This window comes from Hippocampus bargibanti, linkage group LG18 (assembly GCF_051943395.1).
Source record: "Hippocampus bargibanti isolate YZ-2025 linkage group LG18, ASM5194339v1, whole genome shotgun sequence".
In the NCBI taxonomy this organism is placed as follows: domain Eukaryota; kingdom Metazoa; phylum Chordata; class Actinopteri; order Syngnathiformes; family Syngnathidae; genus Hippocampus; species Hippocampus bargibanti.
This window is the reverse complement of record NC_142751.1, coordinates 2,454,233-2,479,370: the sequence shown is the minus strand read 5'-3', so window position 1 is coordinate 2,479,370 and position 25,138 is coordinate 2,454,233. Positions and strand designations below refer to the sequence as shown.

The 25,138-nt window shown below is 42.9% G+C and overlaps 1 pseudogene; it reads right to left on the bottom strand.

Moving 5' to 3' along the window:
- Nucleotides 1-2,610: 2,610 nt before the first annotated feature.
- Nucleotides 2,611-25,138, bottom strand: LOC148884210 (uncharacterized; annotated as a pseudogene).

Sequence of the window (25,138 nt, the reverse complement as noted above, 5' to 3'; positions counted from 1 at the left end):
AGCTAGCTAGCTATTATATATATATATATATATATATATATATATATATATATATATATATATATATATATATATATCCTATATATAGATAGATAGATAGATAGATAGATAGATAGATAGATAGATAGATAGATAGATAGATAGATAGATAGATAGATAGATAGATAGATAGATAGCAAATAAAGAGTTTTCCAGGAGACTTTTCAAAATAGGAAACCTCCCTAGTTGCTCCTGATGCTGCATCATCAGTGAGCAAATGAGTTGATGGTACGTCAATATCAGAAGCAAAGTGAAATGGAATTGAAATATCAAAAGTGCAGATCATGACAACTATTCTGAGGGTTTTTTTATACTTAAAGAGCACCCGACATCATTTTTTTGTTTCCTGACATCAGAAAAATGTTTTATAGCATCTAAAATACCCAAAACATGCAGGCTGATATTTTTAGTCAAATGAAAAACGGCAATAAAAATGACTTAAAGTGTCCAAAAACGACTTCAAAATGAAACCGGAAATGGCCAGTTTCAGAAGGTCCCGCCCCTTATCCGTGACGTCACGTCAAGACGTCTTGCCTTGCTCGAGAATCAAAACAATGGCTTCAGATTCGGAGAAGATGCTTTCTTGGTGCTCATCCAGTTATGAATATGATTCAAATACGTAGTTCTGAAGAGGAAAGCTTAAATGTTTGCAATCCATTAAAGGAGTCCTCCCATATCAATTCGAGCCGTCTATGACAGCATGTAGTGTTGTAGTGTAATTCGCTATATGAACATCTTTAAACATCTTTTTGCATCGTGTTGATTTTCTTGGACTTCTTGATACGTCATAGCCTGCCTGCCTTTACATGATGTCACATCCTATTACGTCACATCCAATCTCATGTCATATCCTATCTCCACACCTTATTTAAATGCTCTCCCAGCGCGTCTATCTCTCTCTCCTCTCTGCCTCTCCTCAACCGACCTCACAATGTCCCTGCTGTCTATAAGTTTAAAATAACTTATTCTGTTCCACCCTTGGCTTCCTGATGATTTTACCATCCCACGTCTAGCACGAACAATCACTTTTAACTCATCATGTAGTGTCCCAGAAAATGCAAAAGATGATTTCGCTATCAACCTGAATCAACGCGAAGTTTTCAGACCAACAAAGTACCGCGAAATGCATTGTGAGACGCTTTTTCGATCAGGGGGCGTTCCAAATGTGACGTCACATAGGGGATCGTCATCAACTTGAAAAAAAATACTTCCTGAATATTCACCGTGAGTTTTAAAACGTAAAATATATCTATATGCGGTGGAATCTTTGTTAAATACGCTCAGTAGAAGTCATTTGAAGTGATTTTACACATTATGGACACAACTTGTCCGGAGGTGTCGGTTGTCCTTTAATATGCGCAATGTACAGAACATTGTAAGTGTACTTATTTAGCCATTTAGCCACATTTAGCCACAAAAGAAAAAAAAATACTGGACACTTGTAAATATGGGTTGTTGCAATATATCAAAATGCATTTCTTGATTCTGCACTATGTACAGTTTTTTTTCTTATGGAACGCTTTTGCACATTTACATTTGCACAGTATACAGTTGACATTTTTATTTTGTTATGCTTAGAATATCTTGTTTTCTATCCTTTCACCCCCACCTCAACCCCATCCCTTTTCAATTGCTGCTGTGGACTGCAAATTTCCCCATTGTGGGACGAATAAAGGTATTCTGATTCTGATTCTGATTCTGATTCTGATTGCGGGTCGCAAGGCTAAAGCATCGGAGAATTATTTGACCTGAAACCTTGGCAACATCAAATGAATAATCATAAATAAATCTTCTTATCCTTTGGGCTTTTCCCTTCAAGGGGTCACCACAGCGAATCAGCGTCCTCCATCTTCAGTGGTTTGATTGGCATGTTTGTTTTGGCCAAGCTTTTGCGTCGGATGCCCTTCCTGACACAACCCTCTGTATTTATCCGGGCTTGGGGCCGCCACAAGAAGACACTGGCTTATATCCCCTTGTGGCTTCAGAACAAGCAACTCTATGATAAAAACATAAATGACTAAAATATAAAAACATTTCAAGGGAGTCAGTCATCCTAGGGCTCATTCACCCCCCCCCCACCACATCCCCATTCAAATTGTCACGTTCCGGCGGCGACAGTGGCAGCTGACGAGCGGGAACGTCAGGGAGAGGTGGTGGATCGCTAAGCAGGACAGAGGCGTTGGTGCAGGCAGTTGATTTATTAACAGAAAGCGCGGGTCCGAGATGACGCGGACCTGGTAAAAAGTTTATAGAACAAAAAGATTGACTTAACAACAATGCTAGTGGGTGAGCGGCGGCAATCCACCAGACCACAATAACTAACAAAACAAAAGAGGCACACGAGGGTGCAAAACAGCCTACGACGCGGTGTAGTAAAACAAACGAAGCGACTAACGTACAGAATACAAGTTCCAGGCAAGGCGCGAGGCGAAGTATCTTGCGACGCTGGGTAAGTGCCAGCGTCGGGTTTAAATGTCCAGCAGTCAGTGATGAGGGAATTGACAGCAGGTGGCAGACGGTGGGAGCGGAGGCCCCGCCCCGCTGTCAATTCGCTCATGACAGTAACCCCCCTCAACGGACGCTTCCTGGCGGCCCACTGGGTTTGGACGGGTAAGCCTCGTGGAATGCCCTCAGGAGCGACGGGTCTAGGATCCAGGCTCGAGGGACCCATTGACGAGCCTCCGGTCCATAGCCCTCCCAGTCGACCAGGTGCTGGATGCCCTTTCCCCTGCGCCGCGAGTCCAGGATCTCCCGCACTGCGTAGACCGGTCCTCCGTCCACCATCTGCGTGGGGCAGGTTGGGCAGGGGAGGGGCCAAGGGGCTAGATTCCATCGGTTTGATGAGAGAGACATGGAAAACCGGGTGGGCCTTCATGGAGGCAGGCAGCTGGAGTCGGACCGCGACCGGGTTGATGATGGCCTCCACGGCGAAGGGGCTCACGAATCGCGGCCCCAATTTGGGAGTGGTCCCGGCTAGCCATAGGTCCCTTGTGGACAACCAGACCCACCTGGTAAGCCGGCGCGGGACGGCGTTGGCGATTCTCAACCTTCTGGTTCCGGGCTGCCGTGCGCGATAGGGCTGCCCTGGTCTCCCTCCATACACGATGGGCCCGCCGAAGATGGTGTTGTATCGACGGAACCTCCCCCCCCTCCCCTCCTGTGTGGGAAAAAGCGGCGGCTGGTAGCAATAGGCCGACATAAACGGTGACTGACCTGTGGCTGAGGAGACCAGGGTGTTGTGGGCATATTCCACCCACGGAAGATGGATGGACCAGGCCGAAGGAGGATGGAGGCACACGCAGCGCAGGGCCGCCTCCAGGTCCTGGTTCTTCCTCTCGGTCTGGCCGTTGTGTCACGGTTTGCAAGGTGGTGATGGTGGGTGCGGATCCCAAAAAGCAGGCAGGAGTGAGCAGGAGGTTGTTTGACAAATTGTATTAAAATAAAGGTCAGCAGGAACAAAATGTGACACATCAAAATCATCTGAATGGAAAAAATACAAAGTAGCAAAAGAAGACAAAAGTAAAAGTCCGCCAGGGTTAAACAAACACATACACAATGCATGCAGCAAACAAGCAGCAAACAATGAACCGATATCGGATGGTCGTGCCGGGTGTCCTTTTAAGTGACAGTGATTATAACGACCAGCAAGGCTGCAGGCAGGGCTGACGTCGCTACCCGTTGGTCGCCAATCTGATCGGGACGACCAGCACCTGTGCAGGTGCAGGCGGGGCCGACAGCGCCCCCCCTTTGGTCGCCAACCAGATCATGACAGTACCCCCCCTTCAAGGGGCTGCTTCCAGAAGTCCCAACAGTCTCCCAAAAGGTCCACTCGCCAGGGAACGGTCGGTGGAGAGGGCAACCGCTGCCTCTCCAGCATACGATGGGCGGCGGCCTGATAGGAATGGGACTCTGCCTGGGGTGGACGAAGACGCGACACGGATCGTCGTGGGAGTGAGTGCGATCCTTCTCGCACGTTCACGCGACGGCGCATGGCTCTACGTGGACGTCCAACTGTGAGGCGCAGAATGGCACCCCGTACGGCCGTATGGGACCAGGTCTCGGCCGGACGCCAACGTGAGCGTGAACTGCCCGGCACCGGGGGAACGAGACCAGTCCAGTGCCGCTCCGGGATGCAGCGGTGAGTGGGGTCTCGGACTGACGTTGACGCGGACGTTGCACGGCTCGTCGTGGATGAGACTCAATTCTTCATGCACGACGACAGCGTGGCTGGACGTGGGCGTGCACTGCCTGTCACCCAGTGTCACCCTGGACGGCCACCTGGAAGGAGGTCTCGGCCGGACGTTTACATGGACGTTACGGCTCATCGAGTGACGCAATTCAAACCCGACGAGGCTCGGGCTAACGTGGACGTAGCATTGCCAGGCACAGGGTGGAAATGAGACGGGTCCGATGTACCTGCGGGATCCAATGGTTGGTCGGTTCATTCTGTCACGGTTTGCGAGGTGGTGATGGTGGGTGCGGATCCCAAGAAGCAGGCAGGAGTGAGTAGGAGGTTGTTTGACAAATTGTATTAAATTAAAGGTCAGCAGGAACGCTATGTGGGACCACGGGCGTGGGGGAACAGGTAGGGGGCGGAGCAGTCCTGCCAGGGGCTGATGGGAAGCCTTGCCACAGGCGCACAACGGGCAGGCCTTAACAAAGTCCGCCACAACGTCGCGGAGCCGCGGCCACCAGAATCGCTGGGAGACGAGGTGCTCGGTGCGGCTCACCCCTGGGTGACACATCACCTTGGATGCGTGCCCCCACTGCAGCGCATCCGAGCGCAGCTCGTGGATCCGCGAGAGGGCGTCGGGCTTGGAGTTTTTGGTCCCTGGGCAGTAAGTGAGGGTGAAGGAGAAGCGGGTTAAGAAGAGCGCCCACTGTGCCTGGCGTGCGTTCAGCCACTTGGCGGCTCGGATGACCGCCAACTTTTTGTGGTCGGTAAGCACGGTGAACGGCTATTTCGACCCTTCGAGCCAGTGCCTCCATTCGGTGCTGCAGTGGAGAGAGTGAGGAGCACCATGTTCCTGGGAGTACACATATCCGAAGACCTGTCCTGGAGCCACAACACGGCATCAATGGCCAAGAGATCCCACCAGCACTTGTACTTCCTCCGCAAGCTCAAAAGAGTTGGAGCCCCGACCCACATCACGACCTCCTTCTACTGCGGTACCATCGAGAGCATCCTGACCAGCTGTATCACCGTGTGGTACGGCGCCTGCACCGTGTCCTGCCGTAAGACTCTGCAGCGCATCCTGAGGACAGCTGAGAAGATCATCAGTGTCTCTCTCCCCCCCCTTCAGGACATGTACAACACCCGCCTCACCCGCAGAGACATCAGGATCGCTGGCGATCCCACCCACCCCTCCCACAGCCTCTTCAGCCTGCTGCCATCGGGTAGGAGACTGCAGAGTCTCCAAGCCAAGACCAGCAGGCTCAAGGACAGTTTCTGCCCCTAGGCAGTCCAGAGACTCAACTCCCTCCCAGCCCTGCCCAGCCTGCCACTTCCCACTGCCACACTCACCGAACTCTGAGTACACGCTACATGCTGTACGATCATCCTGAACTCTATGTTTTTGTTCTTTCTCATTTTTTTCTGCAAGACCTCACCTCAACTCTTTCTTATTGTTTGTTTTTGCATTACTACATTACGTCACTTTATATAAGTCACTTCCTCACTTTACATATGTCACTACCTCACTTTACATACGTCATTTCCTCACTTTCCAGGCGACACTACCTCACTTTACATACAGAAATTACATGTATTGTCTGTTGTCAATTGTATGTCTTTTTAGCCCCGTTATAAGTGCTTTGATTGTTTTGCACGCTGGGTCCGAGAGGACATTAATTTCATCTGTGCTGTATGTCATACATATTAGCATATTTGTCATGCATATTAGCATATTTGACAACTTTGACTTTGACTTTGACTAAACGGGGTCTTAGTGGAGGTGTAGTCACGGATGAAGCGGCGGTAGAAATTGGCGAAGCCCAGGAAGCATTGTAGCTGCTTGCGAGAGGTGGGCGTGGGCCATTCTACCACCGCTTATGTCTTGGCGGGGTCAGCCCAGATCTGCCCCCGCTCCATGATGAAGCCCAGAAAGGATAAAGAGGAGGTGTGGAATTCACATTTATCGGCTTTGATGTATAGTCGGTTCTGCAGCAGCCGCTGCATAACCAGCCGGACGTGCTGGCGATGTGCCTCGAGGGATTCTGAAAAAATGAAGATGTCATCCAGATATACAAAACAGAAAATGTACAGAAAATCCCTCACAACGTCATTAATCAGATACTGGAACACAGACCAAATGGCATCACCAAGTACTCGAAGTGTCCCAGGGGCGTCTTAAATGCGGTCTTCCACTCATCACCCTCTTTAACCCGAATGAGATGGTACGCGCTCCGGAGGTCCAGTCTCTTGAATACGGTCGCGGCCTGGAGGGAAGCGAAGGCGGAGTCAATCAATGGTAGCGGGTATTTGTTCTTGATATTTATTTCATTGAGTCCACAATAATCCACGCATGGACGCAGCGATTTTTCTTTTTTGGCGATAAAAAAGAACCCCGCTCTCAAGGGTGACCGCGATGGCCGAATGAGCCCGGCCGCGAGTGAGGAGTCAATGTAGTCCCGGAGATCCTGTTGTTCGGGTTGGGAGACGTTGTAAAGTCGAGAACTGGGGAACGGAGCGTTGGGATGGAGGTCAATGCCGCAATCATAGGGACGGTGCGGTGGTAAGGACAGGGCGCTGTCCTTGCTGAACGCCTGTCGTAGATCGTGGAAACAGGGCGGGACCCCCTCTAAACTATATAATACTAATCAGATACTGGACCCCCTCTAAACTAAAAAAATATCTAAACAACCTCAGGTGGGTAGCTGCGAGATGATGACGACCAGCCCGCGGCCAACCTTAGGCAGTGAGCATAGCAGAGGGGGCGCCGGATTGTGGGTCCCCAGCCAAGGTAACCCGAGCACGATGGGAACCGAGCGTGAAGGCATCACGGTATTCTACGTGGTTGCCCGAGAGTACGAGTCGAAGCGGCGCTGTTTCTTGCTTAACCTCGGCGAGTAACCGACCGTCGAGATCGAGTACGCTCCGACTCGCCCCCAGCTGGATAACCCGACAACCCAACGCAGAAACGACGCGCGGGTCTACGAAACAGCCGTCGGTCCCCGAATCCACAAGGGCCCGAACAGACATGGTCCTGGTGGGTCCGTGGATTACGGCGTCCAACTCAAGTCTCCGCGACGCAAACCCACTCGCGGACCTTAACGGGACCCGTAGTTTGGGAGGACGGGGCGACTTACAGTCACTGGAGGGTTTTCCAGGAAGTCCCGAAAAAAAAGTCAAATAGTCAAAATGTCATAAATATAAATTATAAAATACAGTGATACCTCGGTTTTCAACCAAAATCCTTTCCAGAAACCTTTTCCAAAACCGATTTTTTGGAAAACCGAAAAAGCACTTTTCATTATAATCATTGTAATTTTTTTTTATCTGTTCCTAGTCAAGAAAATAACTTTTAAAGCACCTTTTAACTATTTTACAGCATAAACTGGATAAACTTGGATCAATAGAGCGCACTATTTGTAAAATACTATAAAAACAAACTGTAATAATAATAATAATAATAATAATAATAATAAAAAATAATAAAAATAAATAAATAAATAGAGGCCAAAAGTCAATACAATTCCCTTCACGGTGGTCAAATTTTAGGCTGGTATAAATAATAACCAAGGACGCATGTTTTTGTTTTTTTTAAACTGGAATCTTTTTTCTATTATCACCGTTGCACCCGTGTGCAATCTGATATCTATCGAACGGGAACGCCAAATGTTACAGAATCAAAAATGTATTACTCTTCCATGTGTTACTGTAAGCCACAAGACAAGAAACCCCTCCCCTCCAAAAAATGCATTCCATTTGTCTCCAACGCTGCTGAAGACACGTTAGCGTCTCCTGGGTCACATCCCAGTAGTAGCTGGCTTTCATCTTTGTCTGCCGACACGACCCACATATATTAAAGGGAGTATGGAGGTGAGGGGACACATGTTTTGTTGAGTGTGGGGATTGCATGTGAATGAAAACTGGAGGTGTGGGAGGGGGTCCTCTGTGGGGTAAACGAGAGCTCCCAGGCTTTTCAGACTTGCCTTTATGTGTACAGATGGAGGAGCTTGTAGTCTGTAATGATGTGCCAAAGTATGGTCGCGGAGCCATACGGTCGATGGGAATTATATTCTAGGCATGTGTGTGCTTCATGGACGTAAAGATTTTTTTCAAAATAAACCTTTATCTCATTTACTACCATTCACAAATTATTTTATTAATTTTATTAATTATTATATTCAGGAATTTAAAATAGGACGTAGAGCCCCATTCCCGAATTTGTTCGGGTGTTGTTTTGTCTTGTTTGGGTGCAGATAAAGCACTGGCCATGGCCTCTGGCAATGTTTTTTTCTTTTCCACAAGAGAGGAGGAATTCCCATTTTTCCATGTTTGTGCTTTGTTCCAGCTTCAGATGTTGTTAAAGCACAATACTGTATTAACAAATATGTATGTATTGCTTTGTATTTAGGACAGCCGCCCTCATTTCAAAATCATATAACTCCAGACCCATAATTTAGGAATTAATTAATTAATTAAAAAAAACAATAAAAAAGTAGAACCTGTTGTTTATGTAGTCCTAAAATGTAATTGTCACATCCTCCTTGGCGGCAGGTGCACGCCCCTGCCCTCCCTGCTCTCCGGGCTCACTCACCTGATTCCCATTTCCTTGATTGCCTTCTGGCTATAAAAAGCCACCTGTTCCCGCTCGTTCCTCACCGGTGTATTCTCTCTTGTTACCCTGTCTCCCAGAAATATGCTGGTTTGTCCCGTTCGTCTATTCGGTTGCCTTACCTTCTGTTTTGCCCTGCGTGTCTCAGTAAAAACCTTTCTTGAACTTATTTTCTCCATCATGTATTTTGGATCCAACCCTTCCTATTTTTTCTTCGTCCATTGGGTCCGGTGACCACTCCTCGAGCGGATGTGACAGTAATATTCTGTGGGTCCTGGAATTCAAGTGCCAAAAACCCTGGCACTGGAGTAGACACATTTTTTTGCACGTCGGGCAGTGAATGAGTTAATGATTGATGGATTTTTAACCTGTTCCATATATACGCCGCACTGGATTATAAGGCACATGGTCAGCAAAATTAAGGTTTTTAGGTGTGCCTTATAGTGCGGAATATACAGAATTTTGCTCATTATAAAATGCATGACCCAATCTGATGAGTTCACAATGTGGCAACGTTTAATCAAAGCAGTTAAGATCTCAATTCTACTTACAATTCATTCATTGTAGAATCCGTGAAATTCAAATGTGTCAATATCACAAGTCAGTCTTAGCCAGTACCCAGCAAAGTGAATTTTGTGATCCTTTCATAGCCAGCAAATATCGAGGGACTTTGAAGAGTCCTCAATCAAAGTCAATTAGTGATTGAGTGTGTGTATTCAATGTGGATTTGTATTTGCATGCTTGGTGCGACTCTCCTAGGTGTGGAAAGTTTTGCATGAGCATCTTCATCAGCATGCCTCATTTACCTGTCATTAGCAGAATTAATGACTGCGGGTTCAGAGAGAGAAAAGGCACCTCTTGAAATCAATCTAAGTCATCTGGGGAAACATAGCCAACTGTGCATGTACGAATATACTGTAACGTCCGGGGCTTGTGAGTTGCATGTTTGGGGGCTGGGCTAGTCTGGAGAGATTACGTCACGGACAGAAGGGAGGACCGGAACGAGAAGTCCGCGAGAGAGTGGACTGCGCGTGAGTTGTGGCGTAACAACAACTCCGGTATGATTGTGCTAACTGCAACGTTTGCTTAATAAAAGCCTGACCAGCTGTGCCAACGCCTGTGCGCATCCTTTATCACGCCGAGGGGCATTACAATACAATTGAAATCAGGATGTTCCATAATAAAATAAATAAATAAATAAATAAATAAATAAATAAATAAATAAATACATACATAAATAAAGTAATAAAGTAATAATAAATACATAAAATAATAATCAATAAATAAAGTAATAAATAAACAAAGAAAGTAATAATTAAATAAATAGATAAGAAATAGAATAGAAAGAAAGAAAGAAAGAAAGAAAGAAAGAAAGAAAGAAAGAAAGAAAGAAAGAAAGAAAGAAAGAAAGAAAGAAAGAAAGAAAGAAAGAAAGAAAGAAAGAAAGAAAGAAAGAAAGAAACAAAGAAAGAAAGAAAGAAAGAATAACGTAGTGTGACCGAAAGAACGAGATCCCGGATACAAGCGGCCGAAATGAGCTTTCTCCGTAGGGTGTCCGAGCTCTCCCTTAGAGATAAGGTGAGAAGGTCGGTCATCCGGGAAGAGCACAGAGTCGAGCCTCTTCTCCTCCACATAGAGAGGAGCCAGATGAGGTGACTAGCACATCTGATTAGGATGCCCCCTGGACGCCTCCCTGGTGAGGTGTTCCGAGCATGCCCCACTGGCAGGAGACCCCGGGACGACCCATGACATGCTGGAGAGACTATGTCTCCCTGCTGGCCTGGGAATGCCTCTGGATCCGCCAGGACGAGCTAGAAGAAGTGGCTGGGGAGAGGGAAGTCTGCGCTTCCCTACGGAAGCTGCTGCCCCCGCGACCCGACCCCGGAAAAGCGGCAAAAGATGGATGGATGGATGGATAAATAAAAAAAAAGTAAAAATAAAGTAATAAATAATATAATAATAAATGTAATGTAATAAATAAATAAATACATAATTTCACGACCAAAGGGCGCATCGTGTGAAAAGGCGCAGTCTCATTTATGCGTGCCATTTCTGTATTTAACTTACACATTGAGCGCACCGGCTGATAGGGCGCAAGTTTTATATATACCGGTACATATCCTCTACTGCCATACGTACGTCCGCCACACAACAACACACAGGCATACAAATGTGCGTATTTAAAAAAACAGATCGGGAGCAAAACTGAGTTTGGTAGTGCTTTATTTATTAATTACAAAGTAATAACATTTTGTAATCATCACTCAATAGGGGTCGGCATGGTAAAAAAACAGCACATTACCGGTACCGACTTTTCCGAAAGCTCGAACCACCGTGCCAGCAGTCACATTAGCCCCCAGCAACCACAATCCATTGGCAAACTGTGGCGTAACATCCAGCCCTTTTCGTTTGCCTTAATAATGACGCCTGCTGGAAATCTTTTTAGGCATAGTCTTTCTTTAAAAAAAAATCACAATCAGTGGGAGTATCTCTCCGTTAGCATGGCAGCCAAGTAAAACAGGAAACGAAGCCTTTTTGCCAGCTTTTCAGAATAATTCACCGTCCGTTGCTGTGCTACAGTAGTCCTGGTCCGGATGGGAAAATGGTACAGTTTCATAAAACGCCAGCACCAAGACGGACCTACTTGGAAACATTCAATTTTCATTTCCTCCGCTAGCGTTACTGCTCTGAGTGGGATGGTGACAGTCGAAACTCTTAGCTCGCCGATCCATTGCTTGTATCTTTCCTCCAACTTGCCTTGTGTCCGCGTATTATGTCACGGCTGTCACGTCCACTCAAGGCGTAGTGACAGGACTCGAGGGACGACGGAAGGAGGTAAGTGTAGGATCCGAAATACACGGTAAGACAGATTTCCAACAAAGGGTCTTTAATGAGACACGCACAAAAATAACAAACAGATGGAATGACAAAGATAGCCATAACTGGACAGACCTGGTGGCGAGGTAGTAGCGGGAAACTCCTTAGAATATTCTGACAAAGACAGTAAGGTAGGAGTGGCTTTTATAGCCAGAAGGCACAATCAAGGGGATCGAAAACAGGTGCGCGAGCCGGGTGAGTTAGGAAGGGAGGGGCCGTCTCCAAGGAGCAGCGGAGGAGGAGACAGGAGGGGAGGGGCGCGCGCAGGACGGCGACGACGATGTGACAACGGCGGCTCGATTCCCATGTTCCTCGGCGTAGCCGATAGCCTTCAGTTTAAACTGAGCTTCATAACCATGTCTCTTTGCCATTTTCAGGGTTGTTAAAACAGCAATGTTCTGCATAAAGCACATACCTGTTCGTTTATACACAAACCACACCCGCACATCCCCTCATGTTCTCTACCACGTCCTCCTTATGTTGGTCTCTAATACGTCCGCACTACAGGGCGCACCGCACATTTTGAAATAAATTCTATGGTCGTGAAAATACAATAAATAAATAAAAACATGAATTAACTAGTAAATAAATGCATGTGTGAATAAATAAATAAATAAATAAATAAATAAATAAGCACATCAATAAATGTATAAATAAACGTAATAAATACAGAAAAAAATAAACAAATAACGTAATAAATAAAGATGTGAAAGTTTGTGCCTTCTAGTCCGGTACGCCTTATATATGGAAAAAGTTAGAATATACACCATCCATTCGAGGTGTGCCTTATACTCCACTGTGTCTTATACACTGGAAAATACAAGAATTGTCTGGCAAATGTCACAAATTAGAAAGCGAAGGTCGAAAAGCATAATGGCCGCCACGCACTCTATTCAAAAATAATATTTTGAACTCAGCTATCTCCCTGATACACCGTTCGGAGCAAAATTGAGATGCAATAGTGTCTAGGCATGGCGGCGCCGGACACAGCTATGATAGGTCACAGGGAGGGGTCCTCTGCTCCCCCCAACCTGAGAGTAGGGACCTATCATAGCTGTGTCCGGCGCCGCCATGCCTAGACATTAGGGATATATAAATAGGGCCGATACGACCAGTCAGACTTTAGTTCGCTGACGAAGCCTCATGGATAGGAGGCGAAACGTTCGAAACCTTCAAAATTGTACAGATGACGGCTGAAGAAACCTTCTCATCGATGCCATATCAAAGATCCCCTATTTATGTGTGCCCCCCCCCCCCCCCCTTTAATGCAGTTCGGCGCAGGACGGATATATCGATAGCGCGGTTATATCGACATTTTTTCCGACTCCCGAGAATATCGATATAACGAGACTTTACTGTAGTATTCAACGAAAGAGTTTCTTAAAAACAACAGATTGACATCATATTCTATCCTGTCGTATAAACCTCGCGTCGCCCATTTTGAATGGATTTCGACCGTTTGACTTCCGACTGTTTTGTCGGAACAGAACCCGGTCGCAAGTTGGATGTCACCTGTCACAAAAAAACACTGAATCGACCAGATTTCCATTTCACGTGTGTATGTGTGTGTGTGTGTGTGTGTGTGTGTGTGTGTGTGTGTGTGTGTGTGTGTGTGTGTGTGTGTGTGTGTGTGTGTGTGTGTGTGTGTGTCTATGTGTGTATGTATGTGTGTGTGAATAAGGCATTTAGGTCTGTTTAAGAGTATTTATAGGTGTTTCACAATACTCCCTGATGGGCTCACGATAAAAACAATAAAAATACGATGTGATGTGAAATTAGCACGACATCGTGCTGTGTATGCTTTACTTTGCCAACTCAAAGACCTGCCATCTGTCATCTTCATATTGTCATTTTTCTATTTGTTTTTTTTTTTTAAGACTGAGGGAATGCGTGTGTATGTGTGTGTGTGTGTGTGTGTGTGTGTGTGTGTGTGTGTGTGTGTGTGTGTGTGTGTGTGTGTGTGTGTGTGTGTGTGTGTGTGTGTGTGTGTGTGTGTGTGTGTGTGTGTGTGTGTGTGTGTGTGTGTGTGTGTGTGTGTGTGTGTGTGTGTGTGTGTGTGTGTGTGTGTGTGTGTGTGTGTGTGTGTGTGTGTGTTGTACCATAAAGCATCTGTTTATCCTTGAGTCTATTTCAGATGAAATATTTTCGGTAGCCTAAATCCCTCTCAAAGCTTATTGTTGACCATTGTGACGTGAGGAAAAAAAAGCCCTTAGGCTTAGTCCTCAAGCAAGCGTGCGTTCCCAAACCTTCTCCATTTGATGAAATGTAAAACACAAGCCACACGGCAAGCCTGCAAGCGGGCAGCCAGACAAGCGAGCACCTTGGGATGCCAATGGAAGCACAACAAAAGAGAAAAGAACGCCTCTTATAGCCGCCATTTCTCTCTATTGCATCTCAATCTCGTACCGGACTAGAAGGCACAAACTTTCACATCTTTATTTATTACGTTATTTGTTTATTTATTTCTGTATTTATTTCTGTATTTATTACGTTTATTTATACATTTATGTATGTGCTTATTTATTTATTTAAATGAAAATAGTATCATAATAAGCAGTATTATCAATATAACCAATATCGAAATAAGGAGACTTTACTGTATTATATACTGAAGTGCTACAGTTCATTGATACATTTTATACCTTTTAGTTTAGTTTTTACAATTTATTATAGATTTTTATTTCTGTATACCTGTACCTGTAATGTATACTAAACTGTTTACCGCACAGTTTATTCATAAAAGTTATACTTACCTTTTAGGGTTGCCGAACATGCGTTCTGCTGACCCAAATACACACGGCTTTCTACGCACGCGCGCTGTTGAAAAATCGCTTTCCCTGATAACGGAGAAGCCAGAAGACACGCTCGGACACAGTCGGACACTGAAGGAAAAAAGCAGTTTACTGTACTACAGGAGATGTTGCGGAAACTTTATCTTCACTCTATAACTACTGTATTGAGTGTTGTCATGCAGTTGATTGCTGTGCGACTGTGTGACATGCTGTCTGTCGAAAAATTGTAGAACGCATTGAGGTGCCGGATGTAGAATTAAAAAAAAAAAAAAGGGGTGTGGCGATCGTGGTCGTAAGTACAGGTGGCTGTAAGTCGCGCCGATCGTAATTCGCGCCAGTCGTAAATCGTTATCTCTATTTATTTTTATTTTTTTGCCAACGTGTGCTCAAGGAAATTATCATTTAATTATTTCGCTCGTTGAGTCTGAATAAAGACCTCAGGTTAAGTCGCACATTCTATTAATCAATTCTCCACATCTCCAAACAGCAGGATTATGGACTCGTCAGGTTAGCCAGGCTGCTAACTGATGCTAGCTCTTCCGATATGACGCTGAAAGGAAATAGTTACAGGATCCAAAGTATTACCCAAAAATTCCCATAAAAACGAGAGTCGCCCACCTCTGAGTCGATGATGAGTCTATTAGTGTGGAAAATGAGTATTTTGCATGCGATGGGGATTCTCATTTTATGCTCCTAATTGGCTGAATGACCACCATGACGACAGCAGATGTATAAGGTCACCACTCCACTTTGACTTTCCAACTCCAACTGCCGCTCGTTTAAGTGTGAAATATATTCCGCTCATAGATTATCATTTTAATTAATCTTGCTTACTTGGTCGTGTAATTTAAACATTTGCTGGGTTTGCTCAGGGATAACTGGGAGGGGGGGGGTTCGTCTAAGGATGGCGGGAAGATGGCAAATGGTGGGGAGCAGGAAATAAAATTTTAAAAAGAGAGAAGGTATGCATTTGTTGGGTGTGTGCAGTTGGACAACGGTGCCAAAATGATGTCACCCCCACTTGCATGCACCACAAAACTGTACAAAATACAATACAATACATCCATATTGACTTATATAGCACTTTAACAGTAGCTGAAGCTGTAGCAAAATGCTAACATGGACAAAAGACAGATGCTTCCCCCTCGTGGAAGGGAAAAACATTGCCAGAGGTCTGACCAGCTCTTTATCAGCACCCCTCCACAAGAAACCCTGACAAATTTGGGAATGATGTCCTATGTCATGCTGTTCAATTGCCGAATACATTCTGGAATGGCATTAAATGATTAGATTAGATTAGATTAGATTAGATTAGATTAGATTAGATTAGATTAGATTAGATTAACCTTTATTAGTTTAATATGAAATTTGAAGTTTTCAAAAAATGTTAGGAACCGGCAGTTTTTAAATTAGATTAATTTAGATTAATTTAGATTTAAATGGATAAAATTAGATTAAATTTGATTACATGCATTTAGTTTTGCAAAATTTTTGATACATTTTGCTACCACCAGATGGTGATTCAAATAAATTAAATTAGATTAAATACAAATAAATTAGATTAAACATATTAAATTAAATGTATTTAGATTGGATTAAACAAATGTACATTTAAACAGATTAAATTGGAATTAATTAAATTTGATTAAATAAAATTAAATAATATTAAACATATTAAATTAGATTAAATGTATTTGATTAAATACATTTAGATTTAATTAAACTAATATACATTCAACCAGATTACATTGAGATAAATTAAATTAGATTAAATACACTTAAATTACATTAAACATATTTAATTAGATTTAAACTATTAAAATAGATTAAATTAAATTTATTTAGATTCAATTAAACTGATTTACATTTAACCAGATTAAATTTGATTAAATACAATTAGATCAACATATTAAATTAGATTAGATTAGATTAATTTAGATTCATTAAAATTAATTTAGATTAAACTAAATTAAATTTGATTACATTAAATTAAATGAAACTTTATTAGTCTCACAGTGGAGAAATTCACGATTCACAGCAACAAAATTATGAAATATGGATTCCGGACTGACTTGCCATACATGAATCAATGACTTCGTTCAAGTTGTAACATTTCTCTGGGGAGTTATGAGAAACATGCCAGGCTTACGTAGAAGCACAATTTTATTTTCTTCAAGCATCAAAAAATAGTTGACGCCTTTATTTCTTCACTAATACCTGGCTAGCGTTAGCCAAACGTTCTCTCTTGTGTCTTTATATCGCAAATATAAAAAAAAGGACCAGCTGACCACTGGCCGAGTTCTTGTTGATTCAGCTTTTGCTGCTATTTCGCGTTTGTCACACTGCAGCCAGTAATAACTGTTTGCAAAAGATGGATTGAAGGGGATTGCAGGTGTTGACAGAAATCACCTTCGAGACATACCCGCGGAACAACCAAAGTAAATAACATTCACCTTACATTGCTGATGAATTTCCCGTTTCTTTTTGAATAGCCTACTGATAATTGGCACGTGGACAAAAAAAAAAAAAAAAAAAAAACACGTGGAAATAATATCCCCCTTTGCCAAATAATTAAAAGGAAGAAAACATCAAAGGAAAGTGCAATATGGAGGTATTTTAGACGAAGCAACTGTTTTGTGTCACACCCCTGCTGAGCAGGTAAAAAGAGACGTTGGAAGCTGAGGGAGCGCTAAGAATATTCAGGAAATGACCACACTAATTGCATTTTTTTGGGGGGAGGTGGTGAACTCACAAGGAACCAATCCATTTTAATGCGCTTATCCTCATGAAGGGTTGCGGGGTACGCTGGAGCCTATCTTCGGGAATTATGCGGGTTACACACTGCTGACCAGTCGCAGGAAAAAATATAGGTGAAAAATTATTCACACTCACACCTAAGGGACAATTTTGAATGTTCCATGAAACTGCGAGGCATGTTTTCGGAATGAGGGAGGAAACCCAGACTACCCAGAGAAAACCCATGCTAGCATAATGCACCCTATGTAATTATTGATCGATTATACGCGTTGCCAGGCGTATAATTAAAATTAAAAAAAATAGGGTCTGGAGGTCGTGGTCGGAAGTACGGGTGGACGTAAATCGAGCCGGTCGTGAGTCGGATGTTACCTGTATTCTGTGGATCCGCCAATTTGAGGGACAATGACAAAAACCCGTGCACGATGTGCAAATGTGTCCCATTTCATCTAATGATTTATGGTCGACTTGATATATTTTCAACGTTAAGCTCAGACAGAGTTACAATTATATTTTTTTAATGTGACTGCATAGCTTTTGAAAGGGAATCATGTTTTGGAGTATGAAATTATCGGATGCATACAGGAATCGATCAATAATTACATAGGGTGCATTATTGATGGATCTCAACCCGGGTTTGATCGAACTTGACTCAATCTCGGGTTCGGCGAAGCACAAATCATCCGCTATCGGTCTGCGTTTGCGTGGGTTTTTTTCCCCCGAATTTTCTAACATTCTCATACTAAATCACATTCCCCATCAACTTGGTTGTTGATTTTATTTTGGGTCCACCCAATCCCCCCTCGAACCGTAACTGAGTATTAAAGGCTAAAAGTGGAACCATAAACACGGCATTCGTTTCCAAGTACGACATAACCAACATTTAAAGTTTCTAACGTTTTTTTTTTTTGCTGGCAAAATAAAGCGAGTTTGCAGCTTTAAATCTAATCCAACAAACAAGAATGTGTTTTGGGCCAAATGATGTGTAATGACACACATGTGTTATGTGTGAAAGGGCAAATCGAACCACAGGGAGTGAAACGAGCGGATTTTAGACGCTGTGACCTCTGAACCAAAAAACAAAAAAAAAAAAACAAAAGGCTAGCAACCACATCTAATGAAGGGCTTTGAAAGTGCCGTACCTCCTCTTAACTCCAGAAAATCGCTCATTAAATGAAAAAAAAAAGATCGGTAAGAACTTTTTAAGCCTTTAAATGAAGCTAACTGAACACTTTTTAAAATTATTTTTTATATCAGCTCCCACTTAACTTGACCATGAAGTGACTCTGCAATCGGGACTCTGACACCTTCGCTCAAGGTGAACTTGCTTCATCAGGTTTTCATAGACAAAAGCATGGAAACAGATTAAATATTAAATAATTTGTACATTCGCATTGTCTCTTCTGAAGTTTTTTTTCAGGTTTTGCTTGCTTTTTAAATGATTGATGATGGGAAACCAGAAACGCTTCTTTGCATTATATTTATGTATTTACTTTAAGATTTTTTTTATCAGAATCTGAATCATCTTCATTGCCAAGTATGTAGGACACACGAGGAATCTGTCTCCGGTAGAACACGCTGCACAATATATATATATATATATATACAGTAAAGTCTCGTTATATCGATATTCAAGGAAGTCCGAAAAAATATCGATATAACCGGGACTATCGATATATCCGACCCTGTTTGCATGTAATTTTCTCCGTGCGTGCATAGAAATAGTATCGATATAACCGGGACTATCGATATATCCGATATCGATATAACGAGACTTTACTGTGTATATATATATATATATATATATATATATATATATATATATATAACACACATTGTATAAATCACACCTACAGAACTGAAACATATGTTAGATATTTAAATGAGACGGAGAAATAATAGCTCCGTTATTTTTGGAACCGTTTTTTTTCATTTTTTTCCCTCTCTCGCTTATCATATGGACAGAGTGTGAGCAAACTACTACCCCCCCCCCCCATGAACTGTAATCAGCAAAGTTTTAAACAGTCAAACGACCAGCATGCTGTACTGTACCCCCCCCTCCCCCCCCAAAAAAAAAGCTCTTTTGGCTGCTGTTTTTTTTATGATCTTGCACTCCCCCACCCCACTTTCATTTCTGCCTTCTCATTTCCAACATCCCTTAGCTGTCACTAAACACCTCCCCTTTCGGTCCCCCTTTTTCATATGTGTTTTTAGTATATTTTGTTTTGTTTTGCTTCCTAATCTCTCTGTGGACTTCTGTGCCATGGTAGACTTCACTCTTTTATATTAAAACTTCAGTGGGTGTTCTTTTTAATATAAAAAGTGACTCTTCCGTTGGCATGATGTGACTCAGACTTGAATTATTGATTTTATAGCCTCCAACATGACAATTCATTTGGAATTTTACCACGAGAAAAATCAACCTGTGAAATATCCAATGATTCACATGGAATGTCCCAGTTTAATACAATATGGATTTTATTGTGTCCAAATATCCATTTTAGTTTTCAATCGCGCTTTTGTTGTCGTACTAATCAAGAAACGGAGTTCTTGGAAAAAAAAAAGACAAAAACATTCTGCTGTATAGTCAGACAGTCCCTGCTTCATCATATTTTACCATTTCTACCTCGCTAGCTATCTAATTGCTATCAATTAGCTATCTAGTGTCATGATCTGGTTGACGACCAACGGGGGGCGCTGTCGGCCCCACCTGCACAGGTGCTGGTCGTCCCGATCAGATTGGCGAACAACGGGTAGCGACGTCAGCCCTGCCTGCAGCCTCGCAGGTGCTGGTCGTTTTAATCACTGACACTTACAAGGACACCCGGCACGACCATCCGGTGTCGGTTCATTGTTTGCTGCATGTTTGTTGCATGCTTTGTCTGCAATTGCATGCTGTGCATGTGTTTGTTTAACCTTGGCCGACTTTTACTTTTGATTTTCTTTTGATACTTTGTATTTTTTCTGTTCAGATGATTTTGATGTTTTATATTTTGTTCCTGCTGACCTTTATTTTAATACAATTTGTCAAACAACCTCCTACTCACTCCTGCCTGCTTTTTGGGATCCGGACCCGCCATCACCACTTCGCAAAACGTGACATCTAGATAGTTGTCTATTAATTATCTATTAGTTAGCTAGCTAAAAATGTATTATTATGATTATTATTATTATTATTATTCGTCTGTGTAAGCTCTCAGTCGTACAGGAGTGGTCCATCGATGAGAAGGTTTCTTCAGCCGTCATCTGTACAAAAGTGAAGGTTTCGGACGTTTCGCCTCCTATCCAAGAGGCTTCGTCAGCGAACTGACGAAGCCTCTTGGATAGGAGGCGAAACGTCCGAAACCTTCACTTTTGTACAGATGACGGCTGAAGAAACCTTCTCATCGATATTATTATTATTATTATTATTATTATTATTATTATTATTATTATTAATATTATTATTATTAAAGTTATTCTGGGGGCTAACCACGGGCCGCCACGGGCCGCCCCCGCAGCGGCCCGTGGTTAGCGAGTGGTTAGCACACCGGCCTCACAGTGCACAGTTGAGTGAACCCTGGCTCGTGTTGTTATCTATTAGCTATCTAGCTACCTAGCTATTAGTTACAGTATCTATTAGCTAGGTAGCCAGCTAGCTAGCTATTTGCTATATATTAGCTATATAGCTAGCTAGCTATTAGTGACAGTATGTATTGACTCTCTGTGTCTTTGTGTTGTCATATTATTTGTTCTTGAGTTGTTTTTTTTTAACTTTATGCTACTTCCGTGATGAGTGAACACTGGCTCGTGTGGCTGCCGCTGCTCACCTGCAGTAAAATATTCTGTGACTGTAAAGTGTCCTTGATAGTTATGAAAGGTACTTATAAATTAAATGTATTGTGATTATTATTAAGTACTTAGCTATCTCACACTTTGCGCTTAACCAACAAAGCAGTGCCAATCTACCTGGGCCGATGCCGCTCGGTTGGGAGTCTGAAGTTAAAATAGAGAGCCTTGCTGAGTCGGATGTGTGTTTGATGGAGAAAAAAAAGAAGAAAATCAATTGGTTATTTGTGAGTGAAGGTGCAATCATGTCATTGAGGATGGTGATACGCATTCTCATTTCTGTCACGATTTAACATAACAGACGATTAAAATGTCCTAGTTTTCTATTCGGTGAAGAAAGCCCTTTTTTTGCCGCCCCTCTCATCTTTTTGGGTCACAGTGGGTGTGAAACTTTAAGACGATTCCACAAAGCTCATTCTCTCCTTTACGGTCACACCTTTAAAACCACATAAACCATGCATTTTTTTTTTTTTTTTTTTTGGGGGGGGGGGGGGTTGCCTTTATATGTTGTCCTGCTTATGTGGGTTTCCTCCTACTCGAGCTTCCTTCCACACGTCAAAAACACGCAAGGTGACCTGTCCACAGTGTATCCTGCTTTCCTCCCCAAGTTGCAATGTATGGATGGGATATTAACAGCGGTGGGCCTGCAAGGCCTTATGTGCTGGCCTAAAAATATCAGAATCACAGACTGATGTGAATTATATTTTGTCCATGAATTCTTATGAAATAATTCCAAATGGTCTTTTAGCTTCATATCTCCCTGGGCCCCTTCACAATCAGTTCTGCAGGCCCTGGAGCATAAAAATGAATGTCGGTGAAACTGTTGCTTTCACGAATCAGATTTCGAGTTGGCAACTCAAGGCCAGCTGGAAGGCGCTAGCCAATCATAGTTTGCTAGCGGCTAGCGATAAGAGAATACTGGTCAAAGCTAGCACACTGTATCATTAGCGAGCTGCAATAGGCAATATATATCGTTGTGTTGATTTAATAGTGGTTTTGTCAACCCACAATGGCTGAGGGAGATGAAGAAGAAATGGATTTGATTGCAGATATCAAGAATAGATAGACATTATTAAGGTTGGACAGCTCTGACCCAAGCACAAATAGCAAATAATATTGCAAGTTTATGAGGTTATCATGAATCCACACATTCATAGTAACAATTTGAACAGTTTAATGACATTATTTCTTAAGTGGCTTCAAATGATTTCCTTGCCAATGGCACCCTCTAATGGACGTGTAGTAATATCACACCACACTCGGAGCTGTGGATTAAGAAGTAGCACTACTGAAGGCCTATGAGTGACATTGGATTGGATTGGATTGGATTGGATATGCCTTTATTAGTCTCATAGTGGAGAAATGTACATTTGACAGCAGCAAAGTAATGAAAGGAATGAAAGTAGAAAAACAAAATACATGAGCTGCTGGAAAGGCAGTCACTCTCGCGGCGCCGTCTTGAAGTCAAAAGAACAAAAAAAACTAAATAACAAATAATATGACAGCTTAGAGACAATATGACAAAACAAAGACACAGAGAGACATTCATTCTTCAGTACTTGCTGTACCCTCTTTGTGATGACATGAAGCAGTTCTAGATGAAAGAGGAGAGGATCAAAGCGTCTTTTCACCAGTGGATCAGGGACATCATGGTGGAATGTGCACGTCGACTTCAAGCTAAATGTTGAAAGCAAACACGCAACTGTAGCATCCATTGACGGAAAGAGATTATCTTACATCCCCTGTTCCACATAAATCTGCTTCAATTCCAAGCCGCAACAGTTCCACATACGCATCGGCGCTCTGCGCTGACGCTCCTTTCTTCTTATCGCGGGTTCCTCAAGCCATGCATCCGTCCAGCCGCAGACTGCCAACAGCACTGACCTTCCACTGAACAAAGCGGGGCTGTGAAGATGCTGCCCATTACAGGCGCAAAAAAAAGCACAATGGCCCCTTTGGTGTCCAGCGATGGCAGTCGAATGGCTCCGACATTCCTCCCATTCAAAAACAGTACTGGCATATTCATGCTGCCGAAAAGGCGCAACCGCTCAGCATAGTCTCCTCCTTGATGAATGTCGTGGTCAAAAATGCTGAAAAACAATCTGTATCCGTTCCACACGATGCACAACAACACAAAGTGACAAAAGAAAACACAAAACAAGACAAAAACAACCAAAAAAAGCAAGGCTCATGAGAGCACTTGCTGAGGCTGCCTACTCGGGTGCCATCTTTGGACATGCACTGAATATTCAACTTCAAATTACAGACAATAACCAATCAGACGTGCCACAGATGAAATTGTTCAACTGATCCCCATTCCAAATGTTTCTATTTCCATGATTCTTCATACCTCCCCAAAGCGCCTTTCTGGGATATTTTCCAAATTGGTATCGCTATGATGGCATCTGGCCCGTTTCTCCCTTTTTCCTTCTATCAACCCCTCCCTGCACCCCAGCATCTATTTAATGATGTCATTCTCATTTTCTCATTGTCTCTTTTTCCTGCTACCTCTTCATTTATATTTATTTATTTATTTATTCATCTCATATTTCCTCATCCACTGTACGTGTTGTGATGCTAATCAAACTCTTTCTGGCCATGAATATCTGCCAGCGACTTCGTTGATATGCGGAGGGACGGGCTAACTACAATTGAATAAAAAAAAGAATAAAATATGAATAAAAATAAGAAATACATATACATATACATATACATATACATATACATATACATATACATATACATATACATATACATATGTGACGGGTGTCACAACAGTGACTGTCTTCATCTCCACGATGCTGCCGTATTAATGAAGACGAGACGTGTGGATGTGTCTTTTTATTTCTTTTATTTCTGCAACACAGTATGGCAGAAGGGATGGGTGAAGTCGCATGGGTTTCGTCTTGTGATTAACCTGAATCTCCTCAAGATTGTTCTGGAATGCAAAACATTGTAGATAACAAAACAGAATTAACAACGAGTGATCGTATAGTGGTTATTTACAGAAAAAGAGAATACAACACAAGTTCACTGTTATTTACAAGATGTCCTTGAACGCATCATAGGCGGAGACTCGGCAGAAAACGCGGTGCGCTTGTAATGGCTGGCGCACAGTTCAACCCGCCACGGACACTCACGGGCAAATGAAACACGACACAAAAAAACTAAATATTGTTCAATAAAAACGAAATGAAACAATTGTTACCTGCAACACAGTATGGCAGAAGGGATTGTTGAAGTCGCATGGGTTTCGTCTTGTGATAACTGCGCAATAGAAAAGCACTATGAAGCACATGTGCTCCAAAGTTCCACTCGACAAAACGTGAAGTAAATAATGACACAAAAAGTAATCTGGACTCGAAATGAATAAGGGAACTAATTAGATAACACTAGACAGTATAAAAGGGGAAACAAAATAAGATATTGTCATGAAAATGCGCGTTAATCGAGACCATCAGAAAATTGCGACTCACCCTGAATCTCCTCGAGATTGTTCTAGAAACTATGGGCAGGACATGGTGCCACACTGTGCGCCGTTGCGTCACTTCCTTCATAATTTAATAATCTAAGTGCACAACTCCGTTACACATATACATATACATATACATATACATATACATATACATATACATATACATATACATATACATATACATATACATATACATATACATATACATATACATATACATATACATATCTGGGTTTGGAAGATGACTCGGAACTAGTGATTCCTGCAATGTTTGAACCAATGTCTCAGTTAGCGGTTTATGGCATGGGTCATGGTGGTAGAAAGGCAATGTATCATTCTCTTTGGTGTGTATAGGGATGCTGGTGAAATGCCGTTCCTTCATTTCTTCTTCAAAAGCACCAAACCTTGCCTTCACTACTTCTTTCTCAAACACACGTAACTACTTTCATTACTTCTTCCTCATACACACGCAACTTTGCCTTCATCACTTTGATGTCTCTCAGATTTTCAAGTTTTTTCAGCAGCTGACGTCGAGCTTCAACAGCCTCCTCCATTTCAGTCTCAGCTTCCTTTGCAGCCAGTAAAGCCGCCAT